At 28.9% G+C, this 19,911-nt stretch overlaps 4 non-coding genes across 4 annotated transcripts; all 4 read left to right on the top strand.

Annotated features, from left to right (window-relative positions):
• Positions 1-8,139: 8,139 nt before the first annotated feature.
• TRNAR-UCU (transfer RNA arginine (anticodon UCU)) lies at positions 8,140-8,212 on the top strand. Its single transcript has one exon. It is a non-coding gene; the product is annotated as a tRNA-Arg (tRNA).
• Positions 8,213-10,241: 2,029 nt separating this feature from the next.
• TRNAR-UCU (transfer RNA arginine (anticodon UCU)) lies at positions 10,242-10,314 on the top strand. The gene has a single exon. It is a non-coding gene; the product is annotated as a tRNA-Arg (tRNA).
• A 386-nt stretch (positions 10,315-10,700) lies between these two features.
• Positions 10,701-10,773, top strand: TRNAR-UCU (transfer RNA arginine (anticodon UCU)). The gene has a single exon. It is a non-coding gene; the product is annotated as a tRNA-Arg (tRNA).
• Positions 10,774-12,568: 1,795 nt separating this feature from the next.
• TRNAR-UCU (transfer RNA arginine (anticodon UCU)) lies at positions 12,569-12,641 on the top strand. Its single transcript has one exon. It is a non-coding gene; the product is annotated as a tRNA-Arg (tRNA).
• Positions 12,642-19,911: the final 7,270 nt, after the last annotated feature.

Genomic DNA, 19,911 nt, shown 5'->3' with positions numbered 1-19,911 from the left:
ACTATAGNTCCTGGATCAGTACCTCCCAGAGGTACTGATTTGTTATGGGAACATGGAGGACTTTGCTACTCGACAGATTTAACGTGCATCAGTCACCATTAACTACACGGGAAGTCTTCGGTCGACGGGGATCAAACCCACGAACTCTTGGACATGGGTCCAGTGCCGTACCAACCAGGCTATCCCGGCTTGCTCTCAGATAATTTAATTGATTTAAAATTAGATATTTTTTATTCAATTTCATAAACTCTTTGTCAGCTCCATATTTTTCCTTATTTAAAAGTTAGAAGCGCCAAATAACAAACATAATAAACTATAGTAGATTTCAATCTGCTTCCTGTGGTATTAAAACAAAAACAAAAATTTCTAATAACTTTTCGAGTTTAAGCTTCCAACTTAACTCTTCAGAAACTCACGCCAAACTCATTGATTGAGAACCCACAAAGCAATCCCCAAAAATTTTCTTTATCCCAAATATTTTAATTCAGTAAAAATCATAGATATTTTTACTCAGTTTCATAAATTCTTTGTCTGATCCATATTACTCTTTACTTAAAACTTAAAAACGCCAAATAACAAACATAATAAACTATAGTAGATTTCAATCTGCTTCCTGTGGTATTAAAACAAAAAAAAAATTTCTGATAACTTTTCGAGTTTAAGCTTCCAACTTAACTATCCAGAAACTCACACCAAACTCAGTGATTGAGAACTCACAAAGCAATCTCCAAAATTTTTCTTTATCTCAAATATTTTAATTGAGAAGAAAATCACATATTTTTTTAGTCAATTTCATAAATTCTTTGTCAGATCCATATTATTCCTTACTTAAAACTTAAAAACGTCAAATAACAAACACAGTAAACTATGGTTGATTTCAATCTGATTCTTGCGGTATTAAAACAATAATTTTTCAGAATACTTTTCGAGTTTAATCTTCCAGCTTCACCATAAAGAAACTCACTCCAAACTCATTTGATGAAAAACCTACAAAGCAATCTCCGAAAGTCCTCCTTGATATCTCATACCTACTGAATATGTATCAAACATGAATTTTTCATGCCAACCGAAAAAATTTGATTCCCACTACTGGGAAACGGAACCATTCCAGCATATAATGCGAAATGCCAAAGAAGGGCAAAACACCAAGGGAAAGATTTGCACCAAATGCAATTCCTGGTGTCCCATGAAACCTTCAAGTTCCCTAATTCAATTTCTACACAACCCACGCAGAAGAAATTTCAACCGGGGCCGCTCTATGGCCTATTGTCCCGTGTAGAGTTTAATAGAGCACGATAGAGGGTCTGGGGTGACCCCCATGGGGTTCCTTCTATAGAATACCTCCCCGCCCAGACTTCCTATTCTGACCAGAAGTGAAGTTCAATTTCCCGAATTTCCTTCTCTCCATTGTAGGGTGCATTATTAGGCTTCCAGTGATTTATTTCGCTCCGAAGGGGTGTAGGGTTTGAACGAATCTGCACCTAGGGAACCCCCCGTGTACTTTACTAAATATTTAAATATTTCGATATATAATGTTGCATTTAATATGCGTTGAGTAATCTACAAGGTATGGGGATTGATCGAACTCGGTACTTGGTATGTTAATAATAAATTTATTTGTTATTTAACACTTTGAATGGAAAGTTTTGTAATTTAAGTTAGATCACGGTGACTCAAGTTGCAGATAAAAAATTGCATTTGGAATTCGGTAAGAGCGTGAAATAATGAGAATTTTTTATAAATAGTAAACGTTTGAAAAGGTCTGGAATTTACACTCCCCCACGCTGTAATTTTTAATTAATTGTCTTAATTTAAAAGCATAAAATATTTTTATTTATAAAATAAATCTCAGAACTTTACTACTGAAGCTGCTTATGATTATTACGTAATCACTCTCGCTCCTCCTGCAACTTTTGAATTATGATGCAGCTTTAATAAAGTGTTAGATTGAAACATCGTCCAAGCTTTTTCATAGAATTGTGTAATAAAGTATTAGCAATACGATGAGCGAGCGTGAAAACGTATAATTTTACGTATTTACGCTGGCTCCTCCTGCAACTTTTGAATTATGATGCAACTTTAATAAAGTGTTAGATTGAAACATCGTCCAAGCTTTTTCATAGTATTGTGTAATAAAGTTTAGGCAATACGATGAGCGAGCGTGAATGCGTATGATTATTACGTATTCACTCTCGCTCCTCCTACAGCTTTTGAATTATGATGCAACTTTAATAAAGTGTTAGATTGAAACATCGTCCAAGCTTTTTCATAGTATTGTGTAATAAAGTTTAGGCAATACGATGAGCGAGAGTGAATACGTATGATTATCACGTATTCACGCTCGCACCTCCTGCAACTTTTGAATTATGATGCAACTTTAATAAAGTGTTAGATTGAAACATCGTCCGAGCTTTTTCATAGTATTGTGTAATAAAGTATAAGCAGTACAATAATATGGTTCAAATTATCACCATATTAAGGTTGCAGAAAAATTGAACGATATTAGGATTCAAAATTCTTAAAAATTCCCCCACGCTGAAATTTTTAATTGATTGCCTTGTAATTTGTAATTAATTGTCTTAATTTAAAAGCATTAAATATTTTTATTTATAAAATAAATCTCAGAACTTAATTACTAAAGCTGCTTATGATTATTACGTATTCACGCTTGCTCCTCCTGCAACTTATGAATTATGATCCAACTGTAATAAAGTGTTAGATTGAAACATCGTCCAAGTTGTTTCATAGCATTGTGTAATAAAGTATAAGCAATACAATAATATGGTTCAAATTATCACCATATTAAGGTTACAGAAAAATTGAGCGATATTCAAAATTCTTAAAATTTTTTAAGTGTATTTGAATGGTGGTAAAGAATAATTATAGATCTTTTCTGGGAGCATCTTAAAACTTGCATTAGGAAAAACCCTGAGATTTTTCCGGTTGAAAACTAGATTATAATCGACTGTATTGTTACACATTAATAAATTTTTGCGTTAATGTGGTTTTTAAGGGAAAAGGAAAATTGTTTTGTAAGCAGCTTTATGATGTTACCATACATTCAAAAAACTATTTTCTCAAATTCATTAAGGGTAGTCAAATATTATGTAAACATATTTTTTGCTATTAAGGAGATTAACATATTCACGTACGTGTGTTCTTTGCGCACAGTTGTTACCAACTGATATTGGTTTTTACAGAGCTTACGCAGAATATACACAAGTATATAAGTACTAGATCTTTCAAACATAATTTTTCACTTCCACATGATTACTTCCGTTTAATTTCAAAAATAATTCTCAATGACGACAATATTGCTAAAATACGAATCCCACCAGTTTTTTAATTCTTATATATTCAATAGAACTTCACAATACCTGTAATTATTACTTTCTTTAAATAATATTTACCAGTTTAGCAATATTATTCAGTACAAAACTTGGCTATGGACTAAACCTTATAAACATAAATACGAACAATAAATTCTTAAAGCATTAAATTCTTCACTAATAAGCAATTCGTTTGATATTCATAAAAATACGTGATTAAGAATACTTAATTATTGTAACTATTGTATTACTGTTCAAAGCAATGCTCCTGGAGGTCAAACAAATTGATCAATCACTACTGTTAAAATTTCAATATCACCATTGTTTCAATGTAACGGTTAAAAATTTCTTGCTTTTTCTTCTTTCTTTTAAAAGTAAAATTAGTTAGTTTTATTCATAATGACCTCTGAAAGCTCATCGGTCCAATATTTAATTTAAGATTTTTTTTCTGAGTTAAGCATTATGAGGTTATATGAATTAATTTTTAGAGCAAGTGATAAAGTAAATAATAATGGTAATGTAATAGTTGTAATAATGAAATTTATAGTATTAATAATAACAATAAATTAATTTATTAAAATTATTAAGATGGTTTTTTTTGAAACATAGCAAAATTGTCTATCAACATCTGCTAATATTTCTCTTTTTTTTAGCATCAATCTAGTTTCTCAGCATAATAGTAATAATAATAATAATTATAGTAATATTTATTGGAATAATTATAGTTATAGTAACTGTAATATTTATGATAAAAGTAATTACAATATTTATGGTAATAATAATAATTATAATAATTGTTATAATTATAGTTATAATAATAAAAATAAATTAGTTTATTAAAATTATGGACGCTTTTTTTCTTCCTTGACACGTGAGAAAACTTTTTTTCCCCCACATCTGCTAATGTTTTTCTTTTTTTTAAACACCAATCTGATATATCTTCTATTCTTACAATTAATCAACTTTGAATAAATACTGATAAACTATCAGATATGATACTAAATACTTTCAATCGCATTATCAGCGTTTTACTGAGTATGCAATTACTGCATACATACTCATTCTTTTATCAAATTCTAATCGTATTAATGTTCAATTTCCCGACTAGTGTTTATATTTAAATATCTGAAATGATTAATTTATCCTAACTCTGCGAAATTACAGTCTGATACTGGATCATGTAATCTAAATTTGATTAAGCCAAGACATAATTTTTACTATTACAAATCCTTAAATTACATGTTATATGTTCAATATAATATTGAGCACTATTGTAATCTATGCTACAAATCCCTAAATTATATTGTCATATGTTCAATATTTTTATTTACTATTTATTTCTTTATTTTTTTGAAGTCCTATTTCTAAAGTTCAAATTTTTTCATTCATATTAAAAAACTTATCATCAATAATTTATTTTGTAAATTTTATTTAATTTTATAATCGTTGTTGAACAGTCGAAACAATTCTGAGCTTACGACTACCAATATTCAACTCCGTACCCTTATAATTTTGAACCCAAACCCGAAGACAAGGGAACTCCTGGATCAAGTATTGGGAGAAATTTGCCTTCGTTTAAAACTTTTTGATACTGAACCTACAATTTATTTAACTTGGTAATTAACTTATTATTAACCAAACTCCATTACCTATCCTATCATATCATATTCTTTTAATAAACTTATCTAAACTCCAGTTCCGATATCACACGAAACAGATAAACGGTGGATGATTGTTAATGAATGTACTGAACCTCACGAATTCAATTATAATATTGTTGAAAGAAAACTGACTACTTTTTACAGCTGCTTATGAGATTTTAAGAGTGTAACAAATCGAAACAGCTGTCCGTCCCATTCCCATTAAATACTGATCTTATCTAAACTTCGTCTGTAATAACTTGGACCAACAACAAAAAAAGTTTTCCCAGTGAACCCAGCTATGAATATTCCCTCGTTTTCAATAGAAAGCAATATGCGGTGTTGGGGGTTGGACTAGGGCACTCCAAACGATAATCTCACCTGCCTATATTCACGTCCCAACCCCTTATAAACCTTCCATATTATTCCAAACTTCTTTTCAATGTTCTGTAAACACAGCATCAGCCCGGAATACCTCTGGTATTGAAAAGCCTGGTAAGCAGATTAGATGAGGGAACGAGCAATGGTGGAAACAGCGGGACAGCTAAGGTTGCAGTTTTTTTCCACTAGTTTCTTCTTTTTCGTTTACTTTTTCCGTGTGCGCCTTACCAAAATCAGTGTTTACTAGGGGGTCTTTGAAAAGCCGGTAGCTAAACTGTTTGGTTTTCTATACAAAAGATGGAGATTAAATGTATTTTGTATATAAGGCTCTACAAGTAGTCTTGAGAGGTAAAGTGAATGTCTTCGGGAGTTGAAGAACCTCAAGTTGTGTCCTGTTTGAAACTTGGTTTTAAGGAGTATTTAAGTGCTTTTCTTCCATATCGATCCATTAACTAAATCAACGTACTGACATCTGGAATATAGTTTTGACCTTGAAAAAAACTTCAGAGGTCAACTAACTTATAGGACTGTTGCAGGAATGTGTATTATTAAATTTTTAAAATCATTCGATTGCTTTAAAAATTAATTCGGAAGCACCGCCCCTCCTGCTCGTTAACGATTGCCAACATCCGGAACTGCTTTCGCAATTCCCTTTGGATCGCTTCGCTATCCGAGCTCGCTCCGTTCACAAATTGGATTTACTTTACTTCAGTCTAGCTTTATAAACTTTTTCGAAGACTGAAGTTTAGAATAAATAGTTCATAAAACTTTTTTCTCTTCAACATTCTAAATATATATTAGGTCTCTTTGTACGAAAGTCTAAATATATATTTGTTTTTTTTTTTGTACAAAATTCTAAATGCATATATTTCAGTATTAATTTGAAATCACAAGCAGTTTACAAATTTTTCTTAAATACGGGATTCTAAATTTTAGGGTTCAGACGATTTGAACTTGAAACAAAATTTTACTTAAAATATTAATAATGAAACAGTGTTTAACTGCTTTGATTAATGCTTATGTCAACTCGTGAAAAGAAATGTCATCGATTTTATAACCATGTACGCATACGCGTTTTATGTAATATATCATGGATTCTTCCAAGAACATAAATTAAAATGCAGTTCTCTCCAACGAGTCCAGCAAAAAAGCGCGAGAATATAAAGCCCAGAAAAAAAGCACAGGAAAGAAACATTAAAAAAAAAGCAACTTATTAAGTACTATATAAATTTAACGCCCGATTCAATTCTGGTCATTGAACATTAATTTAATGTAATTTAATAATTATTCAATTGTTATTAAATATTTCACAGAGTTTAGTTCAAAGTTAAAAGTTCCTTTTATGCAATTTTAATGCAATTACATAACATATAAATGAATTAATTTAATCAATTAACAATAGTATCTTTGTAGCTTAATCCTTAAATATTAATTAATTTAAAAAAAAAAGATATTTATTTTTTTACGAATAAATATTTAGTTGCATTAAACTTCGGTTCAACGACCCGAACTGAATCAGCGATGAAATTTATACTAACGAGGTGCTTTTTCCCAATGCTTTTTTTTACCACCATCTCTCCAATACCTGGTCCAAATAAATTACTACTTCCGACTTTTGTGAATTTTCTGAAATGCTCTTTACTTTTCTCATAATTAATAGACACAAGAAAAAAAAAAGGAAAACAAAAATAAAATTTAACGGGTTAGGGAAATACAATGATGAGCTTCGTTTTCAAAGTGCTCGGAAAAGCATTTATAAGAGACTTTTTGGTAATCAACACCCCTTAATCCGGAAATCAATCAGATGTTTCAGTGTAGTGTGCTGTTATCTGATGGAATATTTATATAATTTGTATTATAAAATAACTATCTAAAAACTAGACTGAGGGACAGAAACTGAAAAGAAAATGAATAAATAATGTAATTTTTGGTTTAAGAGGATTTACTCGTTGTTTACATTTTTCTTCCATACTCTGAAATATATAAGAGCTAGTGGAAAAATTGACTAAGAAGTAGTTCGATGGAAAAAAATGAGAGGAAAATGAGAGAATAATATGACCTGAGGCTTTTTTATAACTCTTTTATGACAGACAAACAAAAGAAGAAAAAAAAGCTGAACAAATAAATAAATAAATTTGCTTGTACAAGAAAAGCGACAGAGAAATTTATTTTAATGAGACAGCTTAAAGATTATTTTGCTTGTATGAATTTCATATTTTACATTTAAGAATATGCCCTTAATTTCACTATAAAATTTTGAAATTATAGAAAAACATTTTTTTTCTTTCATTTTCTAAATTAAGATTGTAGCTTTTCCTTAAGTATAATTTCAGAGGATATATTATAAATATTTAATGTCGTTAGCAAGTGCAAATTTGCAGATTTTCAAATTCAAGGTGCAAAACAATTTGGGAGTCTCTTCACAAAGTAAGGGGTTTATTTATTTATTTAAATTTGTGTAATTTTTTACTGGAAAATGTAATGAAGAGTAAGACATTTCTAATAAGGCTTTTCATCTTTTTAAAAAAACGTAAAAATAATTAAATAATTTGATTAATTGAAAAATTCATTCAAATTCCGGAATCTTAGAAAAAGTGATCATAGGCTGAGCAATTAATCAATCAATCAAAAAACAAATCAATCCTGCCCCTTAAAATCTGCATTAATTATTTCTACACAAAGTTCAAAGTAATCCCAGAACAAAACGCTACTTCCATAATTTATGCTGTTTAAGGTTAATTAAATTTATTACTTTTTAAGTGAATAAAAAACCAAACCTGAACCTACAAGCCCTTGTAGCGCAGTGGATAGCGCGTTGGACTTCTAATCCAAAGGTCCCGGGTTCGAATCCCGGCAAGGGTGAGGTTGTAGGAAGCCAAAATTTTTAGCGAATGAGCTGGAGGAAATAGAAAAAACACTTTCCTTGCTAAATCGATGCAAATAATGAATCCTATTCGATAGTATTAAAAATGTATAGAAAGAGAATTTTTTACTACAATCCAATCCAATTAAGAAAATCTTTCGCAATCGTTTAGATTTAGAAAGTTATATTACAATTTTTCTGACTTTTTTTAAATTAAAAAATTAAAAGAATTTAAAAAAAAAACAAATAAAAAAAAATTGAAAAAAAAAATGAATAAAAAAATTTGAAAAAATAAATAAATGAAAAACTTAGAGTTATGTATACAGATTTTTAATAAAAAATAAATTTAAAAGTTTAAAATTTTTTTTTTTTAGATATTGCCTTGCTCCACAATATTTAGAAAATGGTTTTGTTAAGAATTTAAGATTATTTTATTTTCCTATTTTAGCAGATATAGGCAATGTTATAGAGAACAATTAATGGTCCCACTGGTGCAGGGCGACTAAGTGTCAGAAATGGCGATTAAAAATATGTTAATTGCCTTTTTTCTTCCTCCCTTCTTCACTGCACACCCACGTGCTTGCAAAACACAATCTTTCAATTTCTAGTGTTTTTTATTGCACAGGAAAGTTTTAATTGTCTGCGAGTTAATTTTTAATTTTCGGGTTTAAAGGTTCAAAATTTCAATGTCTTGAATTTAGTTATAAAAAGTTTAATTCGATTTCAAACTAAATGCATATTTCTTTTTCTTTTTTTAAATTTATTTGTTAATTTTTTAAAAACAATCTAATTAATATCATTCCTTCATGATAATTGCAATTATTTTAAATTTATTTGTAACGATTACATTGTATATTGTCAATAAAAACAGATTTTATGTTTCATTATTGGTTTAGGAGCTCTAGCCATAAATTTTCGAGGCTGAACACTTTATATATAATGCTACTTTTACGTTAGCCTACTTGGAGTGGTCAGAAAAATTTTGTTTCATTTAAAAAAAAAAAAATTGTGATTACCATATTTTCATATTTTGAGAAATACTTCATGAGAAATTCCTTTAACAATTTAGTTTTTAATAGTTAAGAGTTTTCAATTTTTGAAGAATGGCCACTAATAAGAATGCTCTCACTGCCCAATGGATGGTGACAAAATTTTCTAGCTTTGCCCTGCAAGCAAGAATATTGCAGATTGCGCGAAACAAAAATTGTTCGTTAAAAATTTGACCAGCAAAGTCAGCAAACTATAAAATTTAAGGAAAAAAATTTTTTTAAAACATTTATAGTTTTTGAAACGGATTTCAAAAAAAAAATAAATTGGAGAAGTGAAAGTATTTTTTTCCCTATAAAATATTTGCGGCCTAAGCAAATTTAGAACCTTTATTTGTTAAAAATAAGAATGTAATCATTTACCATGATAATCAGTCTGATTATCATTTTCCATGATAATCAGACGAAGGCGATAGCACCCATAGAATGTAAGGAAAAAGATTTTTGTAAAACGTTTTTGAAAGGTCAATTACAAAAACTCTTACACATTGATCTTTTTTTTTTTATTAATTTTATTTTTTATTTTTTTTTATTTAAAATTTCTCCAGTTTCTTCTGGATTTCTTAAAACATTGGTACACTTCGTTAGTTTAGATATGAAAATTTGATAAGACTGGTTATACCTACGTCCTTCTTATACTACCTTATATTGAGGTATAAGTGGTGTTTAAAACAATTAGTCAAAATAAAAATAATAAAAAAAAAGAAAGAAAAAAAGAATCCCCCAGCATTGCCGGAAAAGAGTGATTTCCAGACAATATTTAAATATTCTAGTCGATTTGCTAACTTTCATGAAAGTAATTTTGTTACATAGTAAGAAAAATCATTACAGCGAAAAACGCGTTTAAAGTCTTAAGTTCTAATGAAATTACTATGTATCGGTGTTCTTTTTTTTATTTTTATTTGTTAAAATTTTTTCATAAGACTTTAATTTGCATGATGGTTTATTATTAGTGATAATTTTTTTTCGATCAAGAAAATGTGCCCTTGTAGCGCAGTGGATAGCGCGTTGGACTTCTAATCCAAAGGTCCCGGGTTCGAATCCCGGCAAGGATGAATTGAAGTGTATTTCTCTTTTATGGCCGAATGAAATAGATTNTTTAAATTTGTGTAATTTTTTACTGGAAAATGTAATGAAGAGTAAGACATTTCTAATAAGGCTTTTCATCTTTTTAAAAAAACGTAAAAATAACTAAATAATTTGCTTAATCGAAAAATTCATTTAAATTCAGGAATCTTAGAGAAAGTGAGCATAGGCAGATCAATTAATCAATCAATCAAAAAACAAATCAATCCTACCCTTTGAAATCTACATTAATATATTTCTACACAAAGTTCAAAGTAATCCCAGAACAAAACGCTACTTCCATAATTTATGCTGTTTAAGGTTAATTAAATTTATTACTCTTTAAGTAAATGGAAAACCAAACCTGAACCTACAAGCCCTTGTAGCGCAGTGGATAGCGCGTTGGACTTCTAATCCAAAGGTCCCGGGTTCGAATCCCGGCAAGGGTGAGGTTGTAGGAAGCCAAAATTTTAGCGAATGAGCTGGAAGAAATAGAAAGAAAACACATTTTCCTTGCTAAATCGATGCAAATAATGAATCCTATTCGATAATATTAAAAATGTATAGAAAGAAAATTTTTTACTACAATCCAATCCAATTAAGAAAATCTTTCGCAATCGTTTAAATTTTGAAAGTTATATTACGATTTTTCAAACTTTTTTTAAATTAAAAAGAAAAAAAAAAGGAATAAATAAATAAAAAAAAACAAATAAAAAAAATAGAAAAAAAAGAAAAAAAGAAATTGAAAACAATAAAAAATTAACAGATTTTTAATAAAAAACAAATTTAAGAGTTTTAAAAATTTTTTTTTCTTTAAAATATTGCCATGCGCCGCAATATTTAGAAAATGGTTTTGGTAAGAATTTAAGATTATTTTATTTTCCTATTTTAACAGATATAGGCAATGCTATAGAGCACAATTAATGGTCCCACTGAATTTGGTTATAAAAAGTTTAATTCGATTTCAAACTAAATACATATATCTTTTTTTTTCTTAAATTTATCTGTTAATTTTTTAAAAACAATCTAATTCATATCATTCCATCATGATAGTTGCAATTATTTTAAATTTATTTCTAACGAATACATTTTATATTGTCAATAAAAACAGATTTTATGTTTCATTATTGGTTTAAAAACTCTAGTCATAAATTTTCGAGGTTGAAAACTTTATATATAATGCTACTTTTACGTAAGCCTACTTGGAGTGGTCAGAAAAATTTTGTTTCATTTAAAAAAATAAAAATAAAAAAAAAAACATATGATTACCATATTTTCATATTTTGATAAATACTTCATGAGAAATTCCTTTAACGATTTAGTTTTTAATAGTTAAGAATTTTCAGTTTTTGGAGAACAGTTACTATTAAAAATGTTCTCACTGCCCAATGGCCGGTGACAAAATTTTCTAATTTGCCCTGCAAGAAAGAATATTGTAGATCGCGCGAAACAAAAATTGTTCGTTAAAAATTTGACCAGCAAAGGCAAACTATGAATTTTAAGGGGAAAAAAAATGCTAAAAGATTTATAGTTTTTGAAACGGATTTAAAAAAAATAAATTGGAGAAGTTAAAGTTTTTTTTCTCTTCCCTATAAAATATTTGCGGCCGAAGCAAATTTAGAACCTTGATTTGGTAAAAATGAGAATGTAAGATTATTGCATTTGCCATGATTATCAGACGAAGGCAATAGCACTATAGAATGTAAAGAATAAGATTTTTGTGAGAAGTTTTTGAAAGATCAATTACAAAAACTCTTACAAATTTATCTTTTTTTATTAATTTTATTTATTTATTTTTTTTATTTAAAATTTCTCAAGTTTCTTCAGGATTTCTTAAAACTTTGATACACTTCGTTAGTCTAGATACGAAAATTTGATAAGACTGGTTGTACCTACGTCATTCTTCTACTACCTCCTATTGAGGTATAAGTGGTGTTAAAAACAATTAATTAAAAGAAAAAAAAAGAAAGAAAAAGAATCCCCCAACATTGCCGGAAAAAAGTGATTTCTACACAACATTTAAATATTCTAGTCCATTTGCTAACTTTTATGAAAGTAATTTTGTTACATAGTAAGAAAAATCATTACAGCGAAAAATGCGTTTAAAGTTTTAAGTTCTAATGAAAATAACATGTATCGGTGTTATTTTTTTTTTTTTTTTTATTTGTTAAAAAAATTTTTTAAGACTTTAATTTGCATAATGTTTTATTATTAGTGATAATTTTTTATCGGTCATAATAATGTGCCCTTGTAGCGCAGTGGATAGCGCGTTGGACTTCTAATCCAAAGGTCCCGGGTTCGAATCCCGGCAAGGGTGAGGTTGTAGGAAGCCGATTTTTTTAGCGAGTGAGCTGGAGGCAATAGAAAGAAAAAACACTTTCCTTGCTAAATCGATGCAAATAGTGAATCTTATTCGATAGTATTTAAAATGTATAGAAAGAAATTTTTTTCCAACAATCCAATTAAGAAAATCTTTCTCAATCGTTTAGATTTTGAAAGTTGCATGTGCTGTCAATTAAGAAACTAGGTTTGGCCAAAATACAAGATTATTTTAATTAAAAATAAAAATAAAAAGAATAAAAAAATCAAATAATTTTTTTTTTTAAAAATTAAAAAAATTGCAAAAATAAATGAAAATTTAAAAAAAATAAAGAAATAAAAACTTGCAGTTATGAAGTTATTAAGAGGGAATGATTTACGCTGTTCAGGGAAAATTTCAAGAAATATTATGCTTTTCAGAGAGAATTTAATCAAATAGCTAATTTTTATTTATTTATTTCTATTTTTCACTGTGACATAACATTCTCCTCCAATGAGGGCTGAGCAATAGTTTTGTCTAAATAGAAATTTTCTTAAACCGAAAAGAGTTTGTAATGCCTCGCAAAGTACGCAGCCATAATGACTACAAAGACTAACATCGTGAGCTTAATTTACATCAACATTACATAAACATGTTTAAAAAACAAATGCATAGAAATTAGGGAAAGTATGATGGACAATTATTTTATAATTTCAATGTAAAATTATGAAAGCATGTAACATTAGAATTCGAGAAAATGATAATGAACAATTATTTTACCCCTTAAATGTAAATTATAAATAACAGGAGTAACTAGTATTTTTTTTCCTAATGGCTGGTACTGAACTGGAGTAACTAGTATTGAAGTACTCTTTTCCACGCAATTACTAAAATTCATCTAAACACATATTTTTTTGTTTCTCAGTTTAATTTTTTACAACATTCTGATTTTAGTAAATAAGTAACATTTTTGAACTATTTTGACTAAATCAATAAAATATTCCAGTCGGCAGTGTAATTATTATTATTATTTTTTTTTTTTGTGTTTATTTACTTGTGAGAAAACCCTGGAAATGAGCAAATTATAAATTTCCAGGAGTTTTACTATTGTATTACATATTTGTATATGACATATTATACAGGGGTGGGCAATGTTGCTCGCCTCCGTGACTTTGGTTCACAGGTGCCCACTGGGTAACGCGAAATGAGCAACAATTCTGGCATAGTATAGGCAAAGATACAAATTCAGTGCCTGCCATTGGGAAAAAAAATTAAATTATACAGGGTGTCCCAAAACGACCGCATAAACTCTGCACAGCTAGATTCCTCGCTGGAAGTACATAAAAACTGCCCAAAGAAGCGCTCCTGTACGATCCATAGTTTACGAGAAAAATACGAAAAACAAAGTATGACGTCACTGCCTGTGCAAGAGAAAGCACTTTATTGAACATATCAACAGCAGTATACTATGCACAATTTAAAGCAGAATATGCGCGGCGTACGTTTTAAACGTTATTGTCTTGAAAGATATGCAAATACTGTAGTTGATATGTCCAATAAAGTGTTTTTTTCTTGCACCGGAAGTGACGTCATACTTTGTTTTTCATATTTTTCTCGTAAACTATGGATCATACAGGAACACTTCTTAGGGCTGTTTTTATGTACTTCCAACGAGGAATCTAGCTGTGTAGAGTTTATGCGGTTGTTTTGGGACACCCTGTATTATTACAACATTACTATAAAATAAAAAGAATTCAAAAGCAATTTTAACAATAGTCTTTAATTAACAAATTCTTATTAATAAGTGCCAATGAAACTATTACAAACACTTTCTTTAAAAGTTTGAAAATGTCGCTTATCATTTAAATGTTCTAAACCTTTCCTGCATTAGATGTAAGATACAAACACTGTTTTATTGAATCACGAAAGAAGACACCGAAAAATAACCCAGAAAAAAGTACCCGGAAAAAGAGAACTGGAGCAGAGTTATGTAATAGTAGCAGAAAAAACAAAATCATTAAGTTTTGTTTGGAAGAATTAAAAAAAAAAAAAAAAAAACGATTGTTTTACGATATATGCATCTAGTGACCGTGACATGACATTACGATGACCGTGACATGACATGATATGACATTACGATCGATGTATGTAAGTATACGGAATCACTAAAAAAAGCACAGGAAAAGAAGTCCCAAAAAAGCACCCGGAAAAAAGAGCACCGTAAAAGAGCTATGTAATAACAGAAAAAACAGAACTTTTTTATGAAGAATTTAAAAAAAAAATAGCGTTGTTTTAAGACATATGGATTTAGTGACTCCGATTAATGCTCATGGCATGGCTTTAAGATCTTTATACGCAATCACTTAAAAAAAGCACCCGGAAAAAAGCACTTGGAGAAAGAACATTGGAAGAGAGTCACGTAATATCAGAAACAACAGAATCATTAAGTTTCGTTATGAAGAATTTAAAAAAAATTACGATTGTTTTAAGACATATGGATTGAGTGACTCTGATTAGTGCTCATGACATAACCTTTCAATCGATATTGGTAAATATAAGGAATTACGAAAAAAAGCACCAGGAAAAAAGAGCCATGTAATTCCAGAAGAGTCATGTGATACCAGAAGAAATAGAATAATTAAGTTTCATTATGATGAATTTTGAAAATTTTTTTACGATATTGTTTTACGATATATGGATTTAATGACTGATTAATGCAAGTTTTTATTTATTTAAAAATGTAGATTAAGTTGTTTTGAAATTAATACAATTATTTAAACTAGATTGCCGGTATAAACTGTTTAAAATATTGCTTTAAAATTTTTTTCGCTTTGGTTGGAAGAAACCTACTCCTTCTGTGACGTTTTTTCATACGATTTTCTCCATTTACGATCTTTATACGTAATCACTTAAAAAAAGCACCCGGAAAAAAGCACTCGGAAAAAGAGCAATGGAAGAGAGTCACGTAATACCAGAAACAACAGAATCATTAAGCTTCGTTATGAAGAATTTAAAAAAAATTACGATTGTTTTAAGACATATGGATTGAGGGACTCTGATTAGTGCTCATGACCTAACCTTACAATCGATATTTGTAAGTATACGGAATTACGAAAAAAAGCACCAGGAAAAAAGAGCCATGTAATTCCAGAAGTGTCATGTAATACTCATGTTAAGTTGCTTTGAAATTAATACAATTATTTAAACTAGACTGCCGGTATAAACTGTTTAATATATTGCTTTAAAATTTTTTTCGCTTTGGTTGAAAGAAACCTATTTCTTCTGTGGCGTTTTTTCATATGATTTTCTCCATTTTAGAAGAAACTTGCCATCCCTGCTCTATAAGCAAGAGGACTTATAAGTTCTTTTAGGGGCGAAATATAAGAGCAGATAATTTAACGTGCGTTAGATGCTTGAAAATGATAAAAAAATGTTGAGGTTATGTTTGCGCGTTAAATTTTTAAAATCACATTAAGAATATAATCCCTTCAAAACGTGTGCAAACAAATCTGAATTGGTGAAATTTGTCAAAAATAGTCAGAACGTCGTCCAGGTGTTTTTGACAATGGGTGGTCCTTTGACAAAAAACTAGGACAGAAATCGAAAATAAAACTCGCAAGGTGGGCCAAGTCTTAATTCGTTATGCTTCTGAATCTATTGCATCTCATATCCGTTGATGGGTGTCCGGAATTCGTTTTGGTGCAAAAATCCTTTGACGCGTGTGACTTGGTCCCTGACTCCATCTCACCTGGCCATCAGCAAGAAAAAAAAGTCGCCGGTGTATTTATACATATAAAACGAAGTTTATAGGCCTTTTAGTGAGGTTTATGTGTCCTTTTAGCATCCCCTGGGGGGTTGAAAAAGTCAAGAAAGTCATAGCAGGTGGTCAACTAACCACAAAGGAAGGCGTTTTCGTTCTATTGTGATCTCACAAGCCTTCTTTTGTTGCCCGGTGTGAGTATTGAATATCTATGATCGATGGTGTTATTTCCTGGCTTGCTATGAATGGTGAAATTATTTCTGCTGGCAAAACTATTTCAGTTGAGGAAGGAGAAAGAAAAAATTCCCAACAACTGATACTGGAGACGGGGTTATTAGATATCATTCAGTTTTGGCATAGAAAGGATTTTCTTTGCTGAAATATTGGGGTCATTGTGTGAGATGTGCATTAAATATTGGTAAACATCTTTCCTTCCAAATGTATTTGAGAAAAGAAATTAAAAAGATAACAATTTGTGAAAATAAGAAAAGATGAATCACATTTAAGTCAATGCTGCAAAATCAGAAGTATTTTTATGTGGAAGCTGTTAATTAAAAAGTATTTTTTAGCACTTTTGAATCAGGGTTTCTAATCCAGGGACAAATTATATTCGAAAAAGTTAAACAATAAATAAATATATTTAGCACTCTTCAATCAATATTTAAATATCTCTTAAATCAATGTTTTAATGATACTTATATCAATGTTTCTAAATCAAAAGAAATTATGTTTGTATTATGTTAATTGAAAAAAAATACCAGAAAATAATTAGTAAGATATTAATTGAAAAAACAAAAGCATGAGCTCTTTTGAATTAATGTTTATAAGCCAAATTATATTTGTGTGATGTTAATTGAAAAAAATACCAGAAAATAATTAGCAAGATAATAATTGAAAAAGAAAGCTTGTGAACTTTTAAATTAATGTTTCTAAACCAGAAACTAATTATCTTTATAAGATAATTAGTTTCTGGTTATCTATATAAGATAGTTCTGGTTATCAATACAAGATTCTAATTATCTTTATAGGATAATAAGATTGAAAAAAAAAATGCTTTAGCACTCTTAAATCAATGTTTCTGAACCAAAAACTAATTATGTTTGTACGATGCTAATTAAAAAAAAATATTTTAGCACTCTTAAATCAATGTTTTTAAACCGGAAACTAATTATATTTGTACGATGCTGATGGAATAAAAGTATTTTAGCACTCTTAAAACAATGTTTCGAAATCAAAAACGAATCATATTTACAAAATGAAATGATTTTAATGTCTTGAATCAATCAACGAAATAACAATAATAATAAAATAAATAAATGACTAAAAATTCATAAAAATATAAATGCTATTAAAATTCCTAAAACAATTTTGTTAAATCAGAAACAATTTATATTTGTAAGATATTTTAAAACAAAAGGATTTTAAATCAGTTTTCCTATCTAATAACAAAATTCTGTCACTCATTATCTTATTAAAATATGAATCATACTAAATGAGGTTAAATTCCTTTTTTCTACATAATTTCTGATTTAATTTAAAATTGAAAGAATAAATAATGCAATTTTTAGTACTCGTTGCTTCGGTTTTTCTTCCCGACTCTGAAATATATAAAAGTTTGTGGCAATTATAATAAGCCACATTTTCAAATTGCTCAGAAGAGAGATTTTGGAGAAAAGTCTAACAGTACGTAGGTAATAATATGATTTTGTGTATTAATGATGTTATCTAGTAAAAATTTCAGAACCTTGTTATGTAAATATCTTGAAACAATCCTCATGAACAGTTTTATGTAAAAATGTCATATTTGAAAAAAAAAATCGCCGATTGCAATCTAAAAAAAATAATAATAAATAAATAAATAAAATTAAATAAAATTGAATAAAAAAGCGTAATCTTATATGACAATAAAACCCTCAAAAAATTGCCTTAATTCGGCATTAAATTTTTTTGTCATTAAATAAAAAGAAAAACTACAAATTGAAGAAAAATTAATGACACAGATTTTTAACAAAAAAAAAATAAATAAATAAATAAAATAAAAAGTAAATAAATAATAAATGGTGGTGGGTGGGTTCGCATTAATAGGTGGCGCATTTATAGATTGGTGAGTTAGCATTAAAAGGTGGTGCATTAATTAGCATTGATATAAGGGTGAGTTAGTAATATAACCGGTTAATTAATAAATACAAAATTACAATAAAAAGTCAAATGCTATACAAAATTTAGATGAAAGAAGTTATCTAGAAAAGTCCTATGCCAGTTAAATCAAAAACATTCTCGCTAAAAAGAAAATTAATCGTTTCTGTGGAACTTGGTAAACTAAAGCGCCATAAAGAAAATCGACGTTACACTATAATTCAGTAAGAGTAGCGCCATCTATCGAATAAGGTTTAAATGTGTTAAACTATGTTTTTTCCCTTTCTCCTAAACTAATGCAGAAACAGCAATAAAATTAATTGGTTGATGCAAAAAATATAACGCTATCTCACAAACTAATATAATCAGTTTCGACCTAGCCATTATTCGCAAATAAAACAAGGAAAGAAATTAAGCTAAGAAATTAATTTATTAAAAAAATAACATCTCAAGATTAGTAGTTTTTAAGCCTACGCAGTGTTTGATTTCAAATTATTTTAAAACAAATGTAAGCATTTTGTTTTATTTACGCATTCTAACACGTTAAAACTAATTAAACAACTTAAAAAGTTGCTTACTTTTAAGAATAAGCCGCGTTTGTTTTCACATGTAGTCTAATAAAGCCAAATTTGCTTTATTTACGTAATTATATCAGATTTCGACCGATAAAACAATTTTATTTAAAGGAAACAAAATTGCTTGGTTTAAAAAATACGCCATGTTTTTTTTCATATATAATCTAATAAAATTAATTTTCGTTATTTGCGTATTCTAACTGGATCGAACTTGTGAAATTATATTTCATGTAGATATACGAATTACATATTCTAAATTGGAAGTAGTTTCAATTCTGATTATTCTTCACTTATTTCCTTCTTATTTCTCGTCCTTATGTTTGCGTCAGATACAGTTTCTAGCAATGGTTGGTTTTACCAACAAATTATGCGTTGAACTCAAAGTATTTTGCGATATTTTTTTAAACATATTTTTTAGCTGCTTAAGTGTTAAAAAAGCTAAAATATTTTTTGTCAAGTTAAACTCTGAACATAATTTGGAGGGAAAATAAAAGTTATGCTACAGTTTCGAGAATGTCGTACTTTAACTTAGAATCTAATTTAATCAATTTTAGTTTAATTTAAGATTATTTTAATTAATGTGCACTTTATGTTAAGTTCGTTATTTGATATTATTAATTTATTTTATTAACAGAATAAGTATTTTTTTCTATATCACGAATCAAAACAACGATTACTGCCATACAATAGTGAAAGGTCGTTTCGATACTTGAGCCGCACTATTTTAACTACTTTGTATACGGGGACCGTTTGAATATTACGTAGGCATATTTGTGGGTGAGATTTTGGATTCCCTCTTTCCCCTTGTCAGGGAAAA

The sequence above is a fragment of the Parasteatoda tepidariorum genome, chromosome 9, assembly GCF_043381705.1.
Source record: "Parasteatoda tepidariorum isolate YZ-2023 chromosome 9, CAS_Ptep_4.0, whole genome shotgun sequence".
NCBI lineage: Eukaryota > Metazoa > Arthropoda > Arachnida > Araneae > Theridiidae > Parasteatoda > Parasteatoda tepidariorum.
This window is presented reverse-complemented; position numbering and strand designations above follow the sequence as displayed.